This window comes from Notothenia rossii (genome assembly GCF_949606895.1).
Source record: "Notothenia rossii genome assembly, chromosome: 4".
Lineage (NCBI taxonomy): Eukaryota > Metazoa > Chordata > Actinopteri > Perciformes > Nototheniidae > Notothenia > Notothenia rossii.
In genome coordinates this window covers 2,896,148-2,917,959 of record NC_136902.1, presented here as the reverse complement: position 1 = coordinate 2,917,959, position 21,812 = coordinate 2,896,148, and the positions used below count along the sequence as shown (strand labels likewise).

The following is a 21,812-nucleotide window of genomic DNA, read 5'->3' as shown; positions in this document are numbered from 1 at the left end:
GATGGCATACGGAGACCAGGCACCCCAGGAAGCCGATGCACACTGCTACTGACAGCTGTGGGGAGGAAACACATTCAGGGGGAGGAAATACATTCAGCCAGATTCATTCAACATGCAAACGTTTTATTCTCATATGCACAAAGCTACAGTGTAGAAATGGCAATGAAATTCTTCTGCTCTGAGCTCCTCCAGCAATGCAACATATAGAATAAAATACAAAATAAAAAGTAGTGCAAAAAGTCTATAGCACCCTTGCTTCATTTGTCATCAGCTGAATAAATGTCCGTATCGGTTGTCATTGGCCCCTCTCTACCTACTAATGGGCTCAGGCTGTTAATCTCTCAGTGTGCTGGGTCATTGTGGGGCGACGATTACTACTGGGCGTAGTCATTATCAAAGGAGCATAGGTGTAAGTCAGGATATTGGGTATAAAGAACCCGTTTGGAGGAGTTAAAGTTAGATGGATGGGTCACACAAACACAGGAGGATCATCCAGGAGACTGCTGTTTGTGGACATGGTCAAAACAAAGCAATCTAACCTATTTTTGACTATGTGTGTAAGTTAGTTTGTATAAGATACATATCATTCTGTTAAGAGTGATGTAAATAATATACTTAACTTGCGTTTGCAGCTTAAAGGAGATGCTTTGCTTAAAGTAACCGGGTTAGAAATATCCGAAGGGCCATCTTATTAACTAGAATTGCACAGTCACACAGTAAGCTGCATAAAGCAACATTTATAAACAAATCAAGTACCCAGCTCTGATATCCACACACTCTCTCTCTCACTCTCTCTCTCTCTCTCTCTCTCTCTCTCTCTCTCTCTCTCTCTCTCTCTCTCTCTCTCTCTCTCTCTCTCTCTCTAGCACGCACGCACGCACGCACGCACACACACACACACACACACACACACACACACACACACACACACACACACACACACACACACACACACACACACACACACACACACACACACACACACACACACACACACACACACACACACACACACACACACACACACACACACACACACACACACACACACACACACACACACACACGTCCTCTGACCTTGACAATGAGAGAGTGTGCGTTGGTGGTCCTCGTCTGAGGGGGGGACACATGCTGCTGCACGGCCTGACGCGACCCCCGCACCGTCAGCAGGATGAAGGTGTAGGAGAGGAAGATGACGGTGCAGGGCAGAGCGTAGCAGAACAGGAAGAGGCAGACGATGTAAGACAAAGCTGAGAGCTCGTAGTTTGGTGCTTTCCAGTCGATGCAGCAGGCTGTGCCGTACGGTTCAGCAGTGTAACGGCCCCACTGCGCCAGGGGCCCCACGGCAAACACTGAGGCGTAACACCAGACCCCGACCACCAGGAGGCGGGCGTGTGACGACGAGAACTTGTTACCTGAGGGACAGGAGATTGTTGTCATTTCTTTTCACTTGTAGTTGTAGTACCCTGATCGATCCCATCTACAATCAGAGATCAGAATACATTTATTTGATTTAAATCCCAATTCAAAACCTGGTTAGTGAGGAATCAGCTCTGCTAACACTGACACTATCTCCTGCTCCCTACAACCCAGTGTCTGTCTACACTGTTTAAAATGAAATGTGTCTTCAGGCTGATTTATATTACATTACATGTTAGATGCTTTTATCCAAAGCAACTTACATACTCAATACTGTGGACAATCCCCACAGGAGCAATGTGGGCTGAAGTGTCTCAGGGACACAACGACATGCTGAGTGCAGAGGGGTTTGAACCTGTGACCCCCTGATCCCAACACCAACGCACAACCCACTGCCTCACACGCCTCCCTTACAACATCTGTCCAGGGGAAAATAGTGTCTTGGCCAACTCTGCCACATTTACAGAAATGTTGATTAATGTGCACTGTCCCTGTTAAATAAATACAAAATCAGTTAGTAGTGTGTGACCCTCTCACCATGGTTGGGGAAGCAGACTTTAAGGCAGCACACTAGGGAGAGGGCCGTGAGGTTGGTCAGGCTGCAGAGACCAAACAGAACTCCACACATGGCATACAGCTGACAGGTGATCTCTCCAAACAGCCACCTGTACACACAGAGGACAAAGGAGAGTTCAAATGGAGACAAGGAGTATAACTAACATTATTTTTCATCAATACAATACTACATCATTATTTTCCTCATCCGATTTATTGTTTAAAAAAAAATACAATATCGTAGCGACTAAACTCCCAATAAATAAAGTTGCTATGTGGCTAAGTTTGGCTCATTGAACAACAGAAACAGAACATGTCCGAGCCAGCTCACCGTCTTCGTCACACAGAGAACAGGTGGACTAAATACCAATAAGCCACTCCCACCTGACCATTTCCAGAAGTGATAATCAATTACAAAACGTGTTCAATATAAACAATAATAATACAAACGATTAACTCGCTAAATAATCTTATTTTGGCTTCTACTGTTCAATCCGGAGATTTCTTGAGCCCACGGTGTCATCTTCAAACTGTTTTGATTTACCTGCAGTACAAAACCGAACTATCTCCATCATTCACAACAATGGCAGACTCTTCTTTAAAGAGTTGTTTTGACAGCCGTAAAACCTCGTTATGCTTTTGTTGGCCGCCTTTTCGTTCTCTGTTCCCCGAATCTTTATTCCATAAAGCATAAACTGTATGTCCAGCTGCAAGGATGCATAAAGCCAAAGCTTCAGAAATAAAATATCTTCTGAGCACAGGCAGAAAATCATTGCTAAGAAATTAAAACAATAAACAAAGAAATGAAATGTATGTATTCTTGCCCTCGTAATTACTTTATTTTCGAAGGCCAATTAGAATGGATTGTGTTGCTCATCAGAAGGGGTTAATTGCTGTCTATCTGTTTGTTTTACCAACGATGAACAACGCGATTAATTTGATGATAAAATAAAACAAAGCAGAGCATTTGCTAAACTGAAACACTTCAATCAGGGAAGGCTTGGCATCTTTGATAGTCAAATAGTTGCTGATTCCACTTGTTTGAAGACAGAAATGGATGTGCAGTACCTGTGTTTAAACGCTGATGGAATTGCCAATGGGAATAAAGAGAGCGTCATCCCGAGGTCGCTGATGGAGAGATTTATGATGAAAAACTCAGCAGGCTTCAAGGTCGACCGCTTGTGATACCCAACGAGCAGCAGGATGCAGTTTCCTACGAGGGACAGTACGCCTGGAAACAGAAAGAGAGCGGTCACCTGTGGGATTCATGCAGGGTGAGATGGATCGTGTTTGTTGTGCGTGGACTCACAAAAGACGCCGTAGAGTGAACCCATGAGGATGTCGTGCTCCTTGGAGATGGTGGAGGCAAACACAGCAGACGTGTCTGAAGCATTTCCCATCTGAAATGCAGTAAACGTCAACATTGAACCGTCAGTCGCCATCATTGGAGAGTCACTGCGGTTTACAGAGTGTTCATGACATGACAGCAGCAGAAGTTACCTCCCCACTGTTTGGTTGAAAGCACATCAACTTATCTCCAGTTTTGTTGTCAATGAATTTGAAATACTGTTTGTTGTCTGCGGTACATTCAGTGCTTTGCTCCAGTCTTTGATGGACAGTACTTCTACCGCTGTAGAAATCCTTTTATTATAAGAAAATAATCCCAAGCACAAGATGAGGACAATTCGTATTAACTATAAATACACAAAGCAGGATTGACAGATGGAAAGCATTTTAAGGATTGTGCCTTTCAGGATTTACAACAGGAGCAGGAGATGAGAGATTTAGAGCCTGAGAAGAACATGATTAAAATAACATGCACTCAAATTTGATGAGAATAAAAAGATGGTGAAATTGCATATTCACTCCAGCCTTAGAATAACCCTACTGTACTTCATCACATTTACTAAAACTCACCAACACTATTTGTAATGTCATCAAAAGCCTTATGGTTCTTCAAAACATTGACTCCCAGTGTTACAGGTGTCATGGTTGATAAATAAATACCAGCCTGAATTCTGAGTCAGTGTAATAAAAGGCACAATACAAATCAAACAAAATTGTATTTTAAGAGAATATAAAAAGCCTCAACCTTTTTGGATTTGCTGACGGTGACAAAACACTGTCAAAATAAATCACAGTTCAAAGAAAGTTCTTCCTCTTCTTCCTGCTCTGTATTTACAACTTCATCCTCCACTTCCATGTCTGCAGAAACACGTTACTTTGCAGAGCAGCTTGTTTCACGACATCCAGAGTTCACATGAGAATCGTTACTGCATTGGACATTATATAGAGTGGCAGGGATGACATATTTGTATAGGCCAACCCTGAAGGTAGCATCACTCTCGTTCCCTCCACAAAAAGCCAATGTTTTTTTCATTGGATTTTTGATTATTAGAGGCAATAAACCCGGTGGCAAACACACTTTTATGATACTTACATCATTTTCCTTTAGCATAATCTTCACACATAAACAACACTTTTATCATCTTTGAAGTGTGAATGCAATCTCCAGAAGTATAAAGCTAAGCATAGGTGCACGGTCACATGACTTCACGTCACTACCGCTAAGCTAAAGGTGGCTAATGTTGGCTATAAAGGAACTACAGCACGGTCACATGACTTCACGTCACCACCGCTAAGCTAAAGGTGGCTAATGTTGGCTATAAAGGAACTACAGCACGGTCACATGACTTCACGTCACTACCGCTAAGCTAAAGGTGGCTAATGTTGGCTATAAAGGAACTACAGCACGGTCACATGACTTCACGTCACTACCGCTAAGCTAAAGGAGGCTAATGTTGGGCTATAAAGGAACTACAGCACGGTCACATGACTTCACGTCACCTACGCTAAGCTAAAGGAGGCTAATGTTGGGCTATAAAGGAACTACAGCACGGTCACATGACTTCACGTCACCACCGCTAAGCTAAAGGTGGCTAATGTTGGCTATAAAGGAACTACAGCACGGTCACATGACTTCACGTCACTACCGCTAAGCTAAAGGTGGCTAATGTTGGCTATAAAGGAACTACAGCACGGTCACATGACTTCACGTCACTACCGCTAAGCTAAAGGAGGCTAATGTTGGGCTATAAAGGAACTACAGCACGGTCACATGACTTCACGTCACCACCGCTAAGCTAAAGGAGGCTAATGTTGGGCTATAAAGGAACTACAGCACGGTCACATGACTTCACGTCACCACCGCTAAGCTAAAGGAGGCTAATGTTGGGCTATAAAGGAACTACAGCACGGTCACATGACTTCACGTCACTACCGCTAAGCTAAAGGAGGCTAATGTTGGGCTATAAAGGAACTACAGCACGGTCACATGACTTCACGTCACCACCGCTAAGCTAAAGGAGGCTAATGTTGGGCTATAAAGGAACTACATCACGGTCACAGGACTTCACGTCACCACCGCTAAGCTAAAGACGGCTAATGTTGGGCTATGAAGGAACTACAGCACGGTCACATGACTTCACGTCACCACCTCTAAGCTAAAGACGGCTAATGTTGGGCTATAAAGGAACTACAGCACGGTCACATGACTTCACGTCACCACCTCTAAGCTAAAGACGGCTAATGTTGGGCTATAAAGGAACTACAGCACGGTCACATGACTTCACATCACCACCGCTAAGCTAAAGGTGGCTAATGTTGGGCTATAAAGGAACTACAGCACGGTCACATGACTTCACATCACCACCGCTAAGCTAAAGGTGGCTAATGTTGGGCTATAAAGGAACTAGAGCACGGTCACATGACTTCACGTCACCAGCGCTAAGCTAAAGGTGGCTAATGTTGGGCTATAAAGGAATAAACAGCACGGTCACATGACTTCACGTCACCAGCGCTAAGCTAAAGGCGGCTAATGTTGGGCTATAAAGGAACTACAGCACGGTCACATGACTTCACGTCACCACCGCTAAGCTAAAGGTGGCTAATGTTCAACGTGATGATATTTGGCAGCTTAATTTAGTCACTCTTTAACAACCGCCATTTTTAGACACAAAGAAACTTCTCTAGTGGGGTATTTACTGTCATATTTTATGTCGTAGAACAAAGTGTTAAAATCTCTGCAGCTTGTGTTAACCACAGACCTCATTTCAGGCTTCTCCCCAAAAACCTATTCTAAAAACCAATTAACCTGAAGACAAGGGACCCAGAAGTGTTCAAATTATGACTTATTCTCGTTTTTTGGGATTCCTGCACGACCACTGTAAAATGTCTTCCCTTGGAAACATTTCTACCGTTCTGGGAATTTACAGTCCTATCGTCCAACACTCCAGACACATGAAAGTAATAAATCATGAGCAAAGATGAGAAGTTCCTTCTGAGCTGACAGATGCTTAATACTTTCCCAGAGGTCATAAATTACCCTGACAGAGGAATATAGTCTGTTAATTTAGAATATATTCAGATGTAAAATGAGGAATAGAGGCCGGTAGCACGGACTCTCAAGGACTCAGTCAGTCAGGTTGAGGCTTCATTACTATGCAGTCAGCACAGCAGTCAGTCTGAGGGGAGGCTCAGGACAGGACCGGTTTTAGTGCCATTCAAGTACAACATCTCCCCTGTAAGCACAATGAAGAACTCTGTGACCAACATCTCATATTTACTGTCAGGTTTGCTAAAGCCCAGTCCGCTCAGTTTATTTGGAACACCTATTTATAACAAATGCAGTCTTATTAAGCTACGACAACAGTCTGCAGTAATATAACAATATTTTTGGTGTTGTTTTTGCATATATTTCATAATTGAATACTTTTTTGTATTGTTTAATCAATGGTTACAAAGAGACTAGACCGCATTTGTTTCAGCCAGTTGTGCCTCATATACCGGCAACTGAGAAAGCTCATTGTGTATTAATAACAGATCATCGGATTTCAGAAGACCGTTTTGTGGGTGCATGTTTCCAGACTGATAGCTGTACAAGTAGACCTAGGAATTAAACACTTGCACTACTCAGATCTGTGCACAAGATGTTTTTATCTCATGCAAGCACTTGGATGGACTCCGCCCCGTCTGGAAGATTTAAAGCTTTCATTAATCTGAAAAAGTTTTGCTCAGCTCTGTGTGCAAGGACGCTTCTCTCTCTCTGAAGTTTGCTGGCCTTTCAGCTCCAGTGCCTCCACCGAGCCTGAGTGAGCAGTGTGGGTAGAATCAGCATTGTTTAATTGAACAAACAAACGCCTGAGACACGTTATATGTGACAACACTATCAAAAAGGTATCTAGGTCTGCATGATTTTGAAAAAATAACTTTTGGGCTATAAAGGAACTACAGCACGGTCACATGACTTCACGTCACCAGTGCTAAGCTAAAGGTGGCTAATGTTGGGCTATAAAGGAACTACAGCACGGTCACATGACTTCACGTCACCACCGCTAAGCTAAAGGAGGCTAATGTTGGGCTATAAAGGAACTACAGCACGGTCACATAACTTCACATCACCACCGCTAAGCTAAAGGAGGCTAATGTTGGGCTATAAAGGAACTACAGCACGGTCACATGACTTCACGTCACCACCGCTAAGCTAAAGGAGGCTAATGTTGGGCTATAAAGGAACTACAGCACGGTCACATGACTTCACGTCACCACCGCTAAGCTAAAGGTGGCTAATGTTGGGCTATAAAGGAACTACAGCACGGTCACATGACTTCACGTTACCACCGCTAAGCTAAAGGAGGCTAATGTTGGGCTATAAAGGAACTACAGCACGGTCACATGACTTCACGTCACCACCGCTAAGCTAAAGGTGGCTAATGTTGGGCTATAAAGGAACTACAGCACGGTCACAAGACTTCACGTCACCACCGCTAAGCTAATGGAGGCTAATGTTGGGCTATAAAGGAACTACAGCACGGTCACATGACTTCACGTTACCACCGCTAAGCTAAAGGAGGCTAATGTTGGGCTATAAAGGAACTACAGCACGGTCACATGACTTCACGTTACCACCGCTAAGCTAAAGGAGGCTAATGTTGGGCTATAAAGGAACTACAGCACGGTCACATGACTTCACGTCACCACCGCTAAGCTAAAGGTGGCTAATGTTGGGCTATAAAGGAACTACAGCACGGTCACAAGACTTCACGTCACCACCGCTAAGCTAATGGAGGCTAATGTTGGGCTATAAAGGAACTACAGCACGGTCACATGACTTCACGCCACCACCGCTAAACTAAAGGAGGCTAATGTTGGGCTATAAAGGAACTACAGCACGGTCACATGACTTCACGTCACCACCGCTAAGCTAAAGGCGGCTAATGTTGGGTGTGATGGCATTTAGTCGTCTAATTTAGACACATTTTTAGCGACCAGCGATTTTAAGAAACCTCACCAGTGGGGTATTTACTGACGTATGTTATGTTGTAGAACAAAAAGTTAAAATATCTTCAGCTTGTGTCAACCACAAACCTCTTTTCAGGCTTCTAAACTAAAACATATTTAAAAAAAACATTGACTTCCAGACGAGGGAACAGGAAGTGCTGAAATGCAGACTCATTTCAAGTTTAGGACTCATTCCTGCACCACTCCATTCCATTCCGCCTAGCTGTGCAGCCATATGTTTAGAGTTGTATCTGAGCGTGTTTCTGTGACCTGGGGGACAAATGAAGAGCAGAGCTTAACTGTGACAAATTGGAGTGAAAGGAGAGAGCTGTGACTCTGCCGTTTCCATCTCTCTGAGCCCCTCTCAAACACTGCTCTGTCCAGCGCTGAGAAACTGGACCCTTTGAAACAACCTCAGAGACAATGACCTCCAGGTGATTATGTAGAGAGTGATAAACAGAGGTGGACAAATACTCAGATCTTTAACCTCAGTAAAAGTAATAATACCACAGTGTGAAAATACAAGCTAGTCTGTCATTCAAGTACGAGAACAAAAGTGTTCGCATCAAAATGTACTTAAAGTTCTCATCATGTAGAATGGCTATTTTGCAAATGAATATTAATCAAACACCTGGATTATAATCTAAAGAATGTAAACATCATTTTATTTTGGCAGCTGCTAAAGATGGACATAATTTGAGTGACTTTCTTTACTGCCAGGTATCTGACTCCATAACAATACATCATAACTCATTTGTCAATTACATTTGTTGGGGTTAATAACATGAACCTGCAAAGTAACCAATCTTGTCAAATAAACATAGTGAGTAAATTGTAAAATAATTTGCAGCCAAATTGTAGTAGAGTAGAAGTATGAAGTAGCATAACATGCAAATACTCAAGCAAAGTCTACACAATGTGCTTCACTAGAAATAACTTGATAAGATATTCTTTATTGATCCAATTATTTTGGCAACTCTTTAATTTCCTCTCCTTTTGTTGCAAGTGGGAGCCAACTTCTAACAGTATTGACTTTCCACCACGAGTGATAAACTAAATATCGCCTGCTGTTCACTTTACGTTCATCATTATGTCATTCACCCTCATCCTCAGCAGCCATAGCCTCCTGCCTGGGTTCCTTTTCTGTGTAAGCTACTGAGGAAGGAAAGTAAATGTTTATCTGCAGTTTGTATCTGTTGTCAGTGTGACAGGTCTCCTTGCAGCGTGTCATACACACTGCTGTTCATGTGAAGCCGCTGTCACTCAGAAGAGGGCAGTGGTCAGAGGAGAAGATCAACCATTTACTCTTGCCGGTTATACCACAAGGTGAGTTCCTTTTTATTTCCTGCTTCTTCACACACATGCTCTCCAGTACAGGTTAGCTCTGAGTGTTAGCGATGCTAATGTAAACACAGACCATATTACGTCCAAGCAGTCGGGCATTGTTTCTGATAGCAGCGTTTCTGATTGGGCCGTGGGTCCACATTTCAGATATTACGTCATATCGGATGCAAATCTGGATCAGCTCCGTTGTTCCCCCGTTTTTAGAGATTTGGGTACGTAGGAAAAGAGAGAGAGTTTTGTTTTCTGACACTGCGTGAGTTCCCCGACACACCGGGGACACATCTTTATGCATGGGCGCGGGAAGGGGGGTGCTGAGGGCGCTGCAGCACCCCCTAGCGGCAGGCAGGGGGTGCGGAGCTCCCCTGTCTGAATTATTATTTTGACGGTTATTGCTGCTCCCGCTGTGCATAATCTGTGTAATAATATGTAGCCAATAAATTCCACATTGTTGGTAAAATAATATTTTGGCCTGCCCCGAATGTTTTTTCTGTAGGCCCGGACAATTCTACCTCAATAATATAATACATTAACCATGCTTTACGTGAACCTCATCAAGACACTAGAAAGGACGGCAGGACTGTAATTTCCCGTGTTCAGTGAATGCAACAGAGGCAAGACACCAGACCAATCAGAGAGTTGCATGGAAATAAAAGTGCTTGTGTCATTCAAGCTCGCGGCTCTGTGTGTGTGCGGAAATAGCGCATTTAGTGTGTGTGAGAGAGGGGGAGAGAGAGAGGGACCGGTGTCAGCAGCAGGGACCGTGTTGTTAGCATCTGGTTAGCTAGCTGCACTAACGGACATACGGAGCTGTTTGTTCCACAACAAGCTGGAGGAGAGCTCTCCTGTCAGACTGAGAGACTCAGGTGAGCTAAAGGACTCTTGAGTGTTTAGATAGTTAACTTTAGTTTAAGTGATCTCAGTGGGTTCAAACGGTTTGGTCAAAAATTATTCAAAAGATTATTTCCGCGGCACACCTTCATATGATCATTATAGTTATAAAAAAAATAAGAGAATAAAGGAAAATCAGTTATGAAATACTATATGGCAGTAAAACAAGAATACAGTTTGAAAGGGGAGTGATTTGTAAAATATCCATAAAGAAAAAGAACATCTGCTTACAGTTGTGTTTCATCTGGGTGTTGAGAGATGTATCCATAGATCTCTTAATGTTGCTCTCAAAGTGCACCAGATTAATGCTTTTAACTTCAATATTTTTTAAAAATCTTCCCGGGGGAGCATCCCCCCGGACCCCCTAGAGGAGGTGAGGTCCGCTCCCCACTCGTAAAAAATAACACTTTACCCCTGCCTATATGCCGTGAGCTGATTATCGAGCCTTCATTGTAACAGTCGCGGGTTTACTGTGTGTTTGCGTGTAGGGAGTTTTTTTGTGCGTGCTCTATAGTGCTCGTAATAGTGTTCACTGGAGTCCAGCACCTCAGCACCCCCACTCAAAATACCTTCCCGCGCCTCTGTCTTTATGTATAAAAGACAAAAAAGTGCATTTTGCATGATAGGTCCCCTTTAATGTTAGTTTATTTATAAAGCACATTTTCAGACACAGAGGCAATTCAAAGTGCTTTGTTGCATCGATTAGTTGACAAACAAACTGCATTTGGTTATGTCGTCCTATCATGGATCTATCCAAACAGTGGTTTTGTTAAATCTCTCAGCTTTAGGCAGAAAATAGCTGCAAATTAACTTATATTTAAAATAAAATTACATTTAACCCTGTCGTAGTGTTCGAACTTCTCGCTATTTAAAATGTGTTGGATTTAGTTTGACATCAACTACATTTCCTTCATTTTCAAAATGTCTTTATGTCATTTCAAACATTTATTTAGTAAACACGATAATCTGAATATTAATAATTTACCTAAATCAAGTTTTTTATTGTGCAATCCAAACAATTTCAATCAAGCTGTTGTTTTAAAAAGATGTCTTATTATTTTTATAAATCATGTTTTCACGTTCTCAATTGAATGTCCAACTGGAGCTGCAACACTTAGTTGATTGCCAGGAGGTAACTGCCAACTATTATCAATAATAAATAACAGTTTTGCAGGAACATCTAGAACAATAATCAGCAGAGTAATCAAGATGCTTTTATTTTTCATTTGATCGTTTATTTGAACCGGGACAGTGCACGTTGATGAACACTTTAAAACAAAATAATGCTTAGAAATGTAAATGAGTAGGATTTTAGATTAGAGCTATTTTAGCTTTTGAGCTAATTTCCATCCGTAGTCCCGTCACATACAACATATAAGAACACTTATAGCAAAAATAAAAACATGATATGCAAAAAGAGCAAGAGCAGCATACAAGCATTTACAACCAGTCCATGTAAACATTTATAAAAAAAACACATACTTTCAAAAGACTTAAAATTGTCAAAACTCAAGACATTTTTTTTTTTTTCAAGAATGGTACAGTGGTGGTATGAATATGGCTTATGGCAGCTATACCGAATCAGAGAGGATTGTTTTTCTCACAAAGTACATGTAAACTGATGGGTTCGTGTATGAAAGGTGTTTACTCGTGTTGATCCTTTCTTTGTGCATCTCAAAGCAGTTTTGAACAACAATTTCATTATTTGTGCGTTGAAACTGTATAACCTTAACATTATTCAGGCTTTACATTTTAGACGAGTGTTCGTAGTTAGGGTTCCCGCGGGGTCGTAAAAAGTCTTACATTTGATCATCAGAATTTAAAGTGGACCTATCATGCTATATTTGAATAATGTATTTTAGGGCCATACCTATATAAAACATGTCTGTGAAGTTGTTTTTTCAAAATACCAAACAGATCATGCTTTTGAGCCTTGCCTCATTTCGCCCTATTTGCTGTATTCCAGCCCTGTCTTCTCTCTGAAAAGAGAGACGGTTGTGTTTTCTGACACTTGGTGAGTTCCCTGACACACCGGGGACACATATTCACACACATATGTATAAAAGATGTACAAAGGTGCATTTTGCATGATAGGTCCCCTTTAAGGTCTTAAAAAGTCTTAAATATGATTAAAAAAAAAAAAAAAAAAAGTCTTAAATATGATTTAGAAGGTCTTAAAAGTGATGGGATTTGAAAGGTACTTCTGTGTTGCGATCGCGTCTAAATGTGTTTTGGGGGAAATGTCCGGGCTGCAAAGTAACCAGTACGGTAAGAGCCTTTCGGTTCCCCCAACAATCTGTATTGAAATAAATCAACATGGAACCAGTAATCACTAACTTTCGTTCTCCCCGGCCCCTTATCGGAGAACACTAGTAACCTAGCAACCAAGCTTCAGCTATTGGGCAGTCAGAAACTCATGTATCTTCGAATCTACTTACAAATTAATATGGAGAATTGTCAGTTCAACCGTATTTGGTTGGAAAACATTGAATTTAGTGCTTGGTTGAAACCAGTGGAGGGGAACGTGTTTGAAGCCCGCTGCACCTTTTTGCAAACACAAATAGCGTTTGTTTTGCTAGTGCAGTAGCTACCGCAACAACATCAGGGGGACCTCCGGGTAATGTTTGGGTCTACGTCAACACACACACACACACACACACACACACACACACACACACACACACACACACACACCCACCCACCCCCACACACACACATACACACACACACGACACACACACACACACACACACACACACACACACACACACAGTTCTGTGTGCTGTTATGTTCAGCCATCGTTCTTATGTTAAACATGAATACATTACTTTGTAAGTAATTATGGGACGTATTTCTTCTTTCATAGCAATATTCCTTCATACTTTCTTGCCGTGAAATAGGTCTTCAATTCTATTCAAAGTGGTCTTAAAAAGGTCTTACATTTGAGCTGGTGAAACCTGCAGGAACCCTGTAGTTATTATTTCTCCCTATAAGATATGATTTGATTGCCTTGTTGTGTCTTTGTGCAGCACAGTACATACAATACAAAGAATAAAACACAGCATTACTACATACAAATATACTTTAGGTGCAACAGCAACACGAGGCAGCGAATGCATTTTATGTAGGCTATCATTAGTACATTGTTTACCTTGTGATTGAATGCTCGTTATTTTAAAATAAACCACATAGAGTAAAGGTTATAAATCACATCCCTGAGGGAGTCGGGAGACCTTTAGTTGGATTAAAATGGAGTTGTTCGTCCTCGCTGAGCCTGACAGTGACTGACAGGGACAAGTGAATGCCACGCAGTACAATATTTACACCGTGACACCGCAGCATGACAAAGAGTGGCCGGAGGCGACTGTTTGAAACATCGCAGGACACGCTGCGAGTGAAACTTCTTACATAATCACCACGGAGAGTTATCATTTAATAACGGTTCAGGTTAAACTGAAATATTTCAACATGCTAGCTCACCCTTTCTGCTTTCCTTGCACAATATTCTCCAACATGAGGATTTAGCTTGAAGCAAATTGGGATCAAAATGAAATAAACAATGACGGATCAAGACGAGTTGTTCTGTTGCTTTTACTTAGCCTTTTTAAACAAGTCAAATAGAGAAGGGGGGAAGGAGGAGGACTAAGTCATAAGGCAGTGGATGTGGATATTTACTATCTGTCATTCGATTCAAAAGTGATTCTGGATTCTGTCCAGAGAGGTGCTCATTTGATTTATTGCTTATTTCCCACTGCGTGCTAATGAAGGCTATCTGGGAAATGAAGCCGTGGAAGCAGTGTGTATTATATTATGGAGTTTCTATATTCATAAAGGTTATATGAGCTGAATGAGATCATTGTACACATTCATTTATCCTGAACTTGCACAAAGAAATCAGCCTGATAGACAAATACAATTGATAAGCTTATAAGCTGCTTTTCTATTTCTCAATGTCAGACAGACACAACTATGACTTGGTTTGTTCAATTGCTATCCATCAACGTCTAGCTTTTTTCGATTTTTGCAGAATGTAGAAGAAAATATCTCGATTTTGAGTCTATTTGTCCCTCCACCGTTCACTGGTGGTTTCAGAAGGAGACTCGCATCATTTGTCATTGAAGTCCTGGATCAAACCATACAAACATTAACACATGTCCTTGAGGTAATCCGTGACTTGTCATACTCCACTGCTCAGAGAACAATCAGAACATCGTGTGTGAGATGCCAAACCATATCTCTATTTTTAATCAGACTTTCAGATGTTGCTTCCCTCGGGAGCGATGGCCGCAAACAATGCAAAATAAATAAATAAATAAAAACAACACTGCCACCCGAGTAAGTCGTGTTATCGTCACCCTGACACAAACGCATTACATAAGCACAGTGTGTGAAGGGGGAGTAAAGCTGTGTGTCACTGAGGGGTAGCTGTGTTCCCAAGGACAGATGTTTTTCATTCCTTATTTGCCTTTGACCCAGAGGTTTGGATGAAGGTCGTTCTCTTTGTTATCCTATAGAAACATATCACAATAATAATCAGTCACTATCAACACATAGTGACTGACAAACTCCGTGTGATAAGTAGCCTGAGACCCAGTCCTAGAAGCGGTCAATAGAGCGACAACTGCCCTCCTCCTCACTAATGCTCACAGAGAGCCACTAATTGGCTTTCTGTGCCTTCCTTCCAGCAGCTTTACAGCCAGACAATCTGCTTTCAATCCCTTCACAGTCTGCAGTGCCTGACCCCTGACTGAGTGTCTGCCAGTCAACACTCCAGATGTTATCCTGTCAGAAGGACACTTGTAAGATAACCACCGCTAAGACTGAGAATAAACTCCCAGACCTTTGCACAGAAAATACAAGTCGAGCAAGAAAAATCAGCAAAACTTGGGAGATTAAACAAATGCATTATCAACACAAATCTAGCTTTTTGTTGTTACTGGAAACATAAAAGACCCCCTGCTGTGACACTTACCTTCCAGGGAGGAATTGATTGTCCTCAGTTAAACTCATGGAGGCCAGGTGGAGAGCAGGAAACACCGGAGAGGAGACAGAGAGAAACAGGAGAGAGGGAGGAGTAGTGATAGAGTCCGATTAAGGTATCATCATCCTCCTAAACACACTTGCACACTTCCAGAGAGCTGGACTCACACTGACTCTAATACGGCACTTGCATTCATCATCAATGTGGAGATGCACTGAATAAAAAATCCATGGTAGCATCAGGAGAGAGAGAGAGAGAGAGAGGGAGGGAGGGAGAGAGGGAGAAAGGGAGAGGGATCAGCATAATACGGGCCAGCTCTGAGTGTCACATCACTCTCCACCCTCTATCCATCACTACTCTACACTTTGATTTGTTGCCTCCTTTACCCAGGTGAATAAAGAAATGTAATCATGCCTGTAAGGTGGGCTTTTCCAAATCACCTTCCCACGTTTCACTCCAGGAACGTCTCCAGTGTTTCCATCAGCCGGTGTTTACTGAGACTTAACGGGAAACATCTGTTGAAATCTGACAAATGTAATTATCTCCAGTCAAAATGTCCGGGGAGTTTTCAGTGTATTAAAAATAGGCTGACTGGATGAGCCCCAATCCCTGCCATCGATTAAAATAATGCTCATGTCTTTTGACGGGACTTGTTTTATTAGAAATAGGCTGTTTTTCATTAAAAGATAAATCTACTTCTTAAAGAACACGTTGACAGGCCTCACTTTTCTGTGCAGCACGGCTCCTTACAGCTCTTTCTGTGCAGCACGGCTCCTTACAGCTCTTTCTGTGCAGCACGGCTCCTTACAGCTCTTTCTGTGCAGCACGGCTCCTTACAGCTCTTTCTGTGCAGCACGGCTCCTTACAGCTCTTTATGTGCAGCACGGCTCCTTACAGCTCTTTCTGTGCAGCACGGCTCCTTACAGCTCTTTCTGTGCAGCACGGCTCCTTACAGCTCTTTCTGTGCAGCACGGCTCCTTACAGCTCTTTCTGTGCAGCATGGCTCCTTACAGCTCTTTCTGTGCAGCACGGCTCCTTACAGCTCTTTCTGTGCAGCACGGCTCCTTACAGCTCTTTCTGTGCAGCACGGCTCCTTACAGCTCTTTCTGTGCAGCATGGCTCAACACTAACTTTTAGAAATGCTCATCTGATGGGCACCAGCTTTAGTTCTTATTCGATTTAGACGTCATTTTATCATATCATACAAACGTATGTCCCTATATATCTAATTTAGCGCGATGCAGTGAAGTAGCTGCCATCTATCTGAAAGTCGCTGCACAATACTGGAGATCTGCTGCCTTAAATAATTAGTTGAAGGAAAAGGCTTCCTGTTTTTTAGCCTAATCTTATTTTCTGCAATATTCCAAAATCCTACTCTTTGTGATGTTAACCTCTGGGTCCACCTTCAAAAATACGCATCATGGCACCTCTCTATAGAGTGGTGCAGGAATGAGTCCTAAAACCAGGAAGTGAGTTAGCATTTCACCACTTCCTGTTCCCTTGTCTCAGAGCCAATGGGATCTCTCCATACGATGTTGGAAACTAGCTGAACTAAGGTCTGTGGTTGAGACACATTGAAGAGACGGATCACGTTTTGTTCTACATTAAATCCATCAGCAGTGACCCAACTGGTGATTTCTGAAGAGTTGACGTGTCTGAGAAACGATGGTTGTTACCGAGTGGCTGAATAGGACTACAGAAGTCGTGGAGGCCGTTGTACGTCATGACGCCGAACACGTAAACACTCCTCCAAGTTAGTTTCTGTTCTGCTTGAAAGCAAGTCCCTGCCTCCTGCAGACTGTTCAAACAAACGCTTCAACTCGTTCCATTTAGAATCTGTGTGTTTGAATATGGATCTGAAGTTGGTGTGACGTTGAAGTCGTGCTGCTGGACCCGGCTGTAGTTCCTTTATAGCAGAACGTTAGCATTTTGCTTCTGGAGATTAGATTTATGATTCATTATGAAAGTAGGGTAGACATGTGGAGATTATCCGGCTGAACAGAACGTGCTTTCATCAAACAGGTTGGTTTCCACAGATCTTATTTCCAGCTATTTTCCAAAATCCTATGGAGAAATCACGTTGGTTTTTTTGTCGAGGGAACCAGCAGCTTACTTCAGGTTGAATACGTCATCCCTGCACCACTCAATATGCTCATGTTAAGCTCTGTGGAAGGAGAAGGCTTCCCCAATCTTTGGCCATTCGTTGCCGGAGAAGTTCAACAAACGTACAAGTTTGAGAGTGGAGAAGAAGAATGAAAGTGCATTGAATTGAAATGCTGATCTGGAGACATTAGCTTTTACTACAGACTCTGTCCTCCAGGCACAATGCAGTTCTGAACAGTGGGTTGTGTTGAAGGAAGTGAGAGTGTCAAGGACAGACTGTTCTCAATGTAGTTTTTCTAATGAGTTATATTTATTAATGCAACAGATTATGAGGATGATCATAAGAGCGTGACGCACAGAGAACAGGGGATATTGGTCCTCTTTAACATTCAGGGCTTTTCTCTCTGAATGATAACGGAGAACATTATCATTACAGGATGTGCCTGTGAAGCTTGAATGTAAAAACTAGAAGTGAGAAATGACATTTGTTATGGTGTGACTCGGATATTAAGCAGCGTATCCGTTTGTTTATTATTCTGCTCAGATGTCTCTACTCTGCTGCTGCTAATATATAAAGATGTTAGTTTGCATTAAGAACCACAAATAGGTTGACCCATGATTTGCAAGGGGAACAAGATCTCTTTATTTTGCTTCATCCTAAAATGAATGTGACTAAAGCCACTACCAAGCGCCCCGTGTGGACACAATGTGTAGTGTTTTCTTCATCTAGCTAGCTCCCTGGCTCAGGCAGTCACAACAAAAACAGAGACGCCACCATGAATAACGTTTAAACAATATTTTATTAAGCAGATTATACCAAATTAAATATATAAATGGGATGTGATAGAGTCAGTGCTGTGTGATGAGCGTGAGTGAAGATGTGTGAGGGTGTACATGTCGTAGAGTGCAAACAAAGCAGTAGAGTAATCCAACCAAACCAAAGTCTGTCTGTTGGGGCGAGGACTGAGAGGGGACTTAGTGTCCTGCAGACGAGAGGCAGGTGAGACCCGTTGATGTCACCCACAGGGGCATCTCACTCGTTCATTTGTTTTGAACGTTCCTTTGTGCAAGTTGCATAGCAATGAGGTCATGTGTATGTCTAAGAATTAAGCCCCAGTTTAAGATCTATTTAAATTGTGCTCTCCATCTTTTGAATAATGGACCGAGGTTGACTTGATTGTCTTCCCATGCTTTAGTTAGTTGTGTTCTACCATTATCTGATATGTTTCAAGCAATATTAGAAGATTTGTATTTTACGGTAATGTTTGACTTTTCATCCAATTTCAAGCCACATTTTTACTATAATTTTTTTTACATCTTGGTGCTTTTTAACTCTGGATGAAGGATTTTTGTGTCGGGATGTCTGGATCTGAAGTCCTCAGAGAAACAAGCTGAGCTTACGTTGAAGAACACAGTGTGCAGGGAGAAACTCCAATTGTTAAAACCAATAAAAACCTCTTGAACCATAAACAGTGAATGAACCCTAAACCAAGAGACACTCAGGACTACAGCTCCAATAATCCCACGCTGCTTCAACACCATCAAACTAGATTTTACCATTCGATGACTGCTAATGGTAAAATCTAGAGTTTTTGACATTAACAGTCATCTAACGGCCCGTCTACACTACAGGCATCGAAAAATGCTTTCAACGCTTCGCCCATTCACTTGAATGGGGTGACGTAGAAGATTTGTAATCTTCGCCGAACTGCATTGTGGGGAGCATGGCATGGCTTTGCAAGCATCACGAACAATGTTCAACTTTTGAGGCTCAATGCTTGGCATCAGCCAATCAAATCCCGTTTATGCAAATCCCGCCAGTGCAAGCGCAGCCAATCAAACCGCGTGCAAGCTTGGAGAGCCAGACCGCAGTTCATTTCCTCTTATTCCAAACGAGATATTACGGTAGCAAATCACCCGGTTCTTTACGACCAGAACTATTTACCGGGATACAAACCGGAGGAACCAGGCATGGAGGGAGGTGGCAGAGACAGTGGGTGAAACTGGTAGGTTTTCGCCTGTTTGGAGAGTTTATATCCAGTTTACTTCGTTTTAACATTGCTATTGCTTTGTATGTCGGGGGGGGGGCGGGAGATTCATGTGATTGGTTGTTGGTCGCGTTGCTCGCAAAAAATCGCCAAACTTCAAACACGCCCAGCTTCAAGATTTTTTGATGCCTGTAGTGTAGACGGGCCGTAATGGTAAAAATTAGATGACTGCTAATGGTCATCTTATAATTCAGAGACCCCTAGATGCCAACAACTACAGGTTGTATTTTAAACTGCCTAATGTCCTTCATGTAGCATATGCACATGTTAACATAGGCTCCTCCATTTTGAGTGTTTTAAATGATTTCCTCTGATGTTGGGGGGAAACGAACACAGCTGCAGGCATTTAAGCATTTCTGTTGAAGGTCTTGTCTGCTTATATAAAGGCATCATTATTACATTCGGACTTTTTAATAACCAGTTAAAACTTCCTGAGTAGCTTAAAGAAAATAAGGAGTCATCCTTGGGCACAGAGTGAATACCGTCTTGTTATGAAGCATGTGAGCAGCTCCTGAAGCGCTGAGTCATCCTGCTTTATCGTACCCAGCCCGGCAGTGAGCCTCGCTGCTGACTGACGGTCAGGCAAAGCTGCTTTAGGGAGCGTGGGCTGCTGTCAGGAAGCTGGAAGGAGCAGCGCTGTCATATTAAGACCTCGCGCGGGCGCCTGGTCCTCATAGGGCTCTCGCTCTGACACTTTTAGATGAACTCACACCGCCAGTGGTCTGCTGGAGTGTGAAATCCCCTCAGTGAGAGATGGCAGCAGGAAGGACATCGTCACAACGGGAGGAAATTAAGAGAACATGTTGAACATGAGTGCACTTATCTCCCCCCAGATCACAAGGACTGTCGGCGCGGGACAGATTGAAATATCTTAATGAGTGTGGGGACTTTTCCTCTTGCATCAAGGTCAACACTTTCAATTAACCTGCAAAATATCATCTTATCAATGGATTGGCACAACAGCTGTATCGTAATGACTTATTCAATTACATTTCTCGAAAGCGTTTTGATTGGTTGCCGCGTAATGTTTTAAAGTAGAGTAGGGGATTTCAAAGGTTGAGACCCCCCCCCCCTACATAGGATGCCTGTAGATTGATTATTATATTATAGAAATTAACCCAATAAAGCCTTTTGCTGTAACTTTTTCCAAATACAAGAAAAATGTGTCCTAAGGCCTTTATTATTTTCTGACTGGGAGATTTGGGAAAACATTAAAAATCCAATTAAAGGAAGACATACACGTTAACTCTATTCTATTCTACGCAATATTGTATTGATGACTCATGCAATAACTAACGTCATAGTCTCCCGTAATATACACTCTTAAAACTACTGGGTTAAAAAATAGCCCATTCATAACCCAACTGCTGAGTCACTATAGGACCGAACACGCGCTGGGTTGTTTATTTGACCCAAGCTAGTGATTGAAATTAACTATATTGTTGGGCTAAATATAATATAATAATAATAGTGTAATGAATAATCTCTAAACACACCGTATTTATATATATATAAAATGCATTTATTCATTATTTGAACAGCTTTGGCAAATCGCCAACATTCAGGCCACTATAACAGAACAATGCAAACAATACAAATTCAACCCCCCCCCCCCCCCCAAAAAAAAAAACAAAGAGCCTTAAAACAAATGATCTATTACAAAGTGCTGTTATCTGGACCAACTTCTCTTTCAGGTTTAAATACTGTAACTTCTGGTGTAAGAAATGGAGACAAAATAATTTGCTGACATATTGTGAGCTTGCAGATCAGCTATTTCCGCTACTTTTGCACGAGACAACATTTGTCAAACAAAAAAAACATGTTTAAATATAGAGATAAAACATTTCTCTGCCCGGCAGAAACTATATACAGACACAAACATAACAAGGGAAATAAATAAATAAATGAAGTAAATTAAATAAGTAAATTAAATCTGAAAAATAAAATAAAAATAAATGAATTAACAGGACTAGTAGGGAATAGTAGGTAGTGTAAACGTGTGTCAATGTTTTGACACAATTAAAGTGTTTGCATACTGTCTTTTACAGTCGTGTTTTGTGTCATTCATATTTTTAGAGAGCAGCTGTCAACTTGTTTGACACAATCACATCACTAAAAGGCTACTTCTCTCTCTG

The 21,812-nt window shown here is 42.0% G+C and overlaps 1 protein-coding gene and 1 pseudogene across 2 annotated transcripts in view; one reads left to right on the top strand and one right to left on the bottom strand.

Moving 5' to 3' along the window:
* LOC307037684 (opsin-5-like) overlaps positions 1–15,720 on the bottom strand; it is a 16,398-nt pseudogene extending 678 nt beyond the window's left edge. The window contains exons 1-6 of the transcript XR_013810636.1: positions 15,518–15,720; positions 3,284–3,374; positions 3,043–3,205; positions 1,957–2,084; positions 1,078–1,415; positions 7–55 (exon numbers count right to left, since the gene is read on the bottom strand). The product of XR_013810636.1 is annotated as an opsin-5-like (transcript). The remainder of the gene's footprint in view (positions 1–6; positions 56–1,077; positions 1,416–1,956; positions 2,085–3,042; positions 3,206–3,283; positions 3,375–15,517) is intronic.
* LOC307037681 (uncharacterized protein) overlaps positions 1–21,812 on the top strand; it is a gene marked incomplete at its 3' end in the record, with an annotated part of 60,524 nt that overhangs the window by 4,093 nt on the left and 34,619 nt on the right. The gene's annotated exons all lie outside the window — the stretch shown is intronic.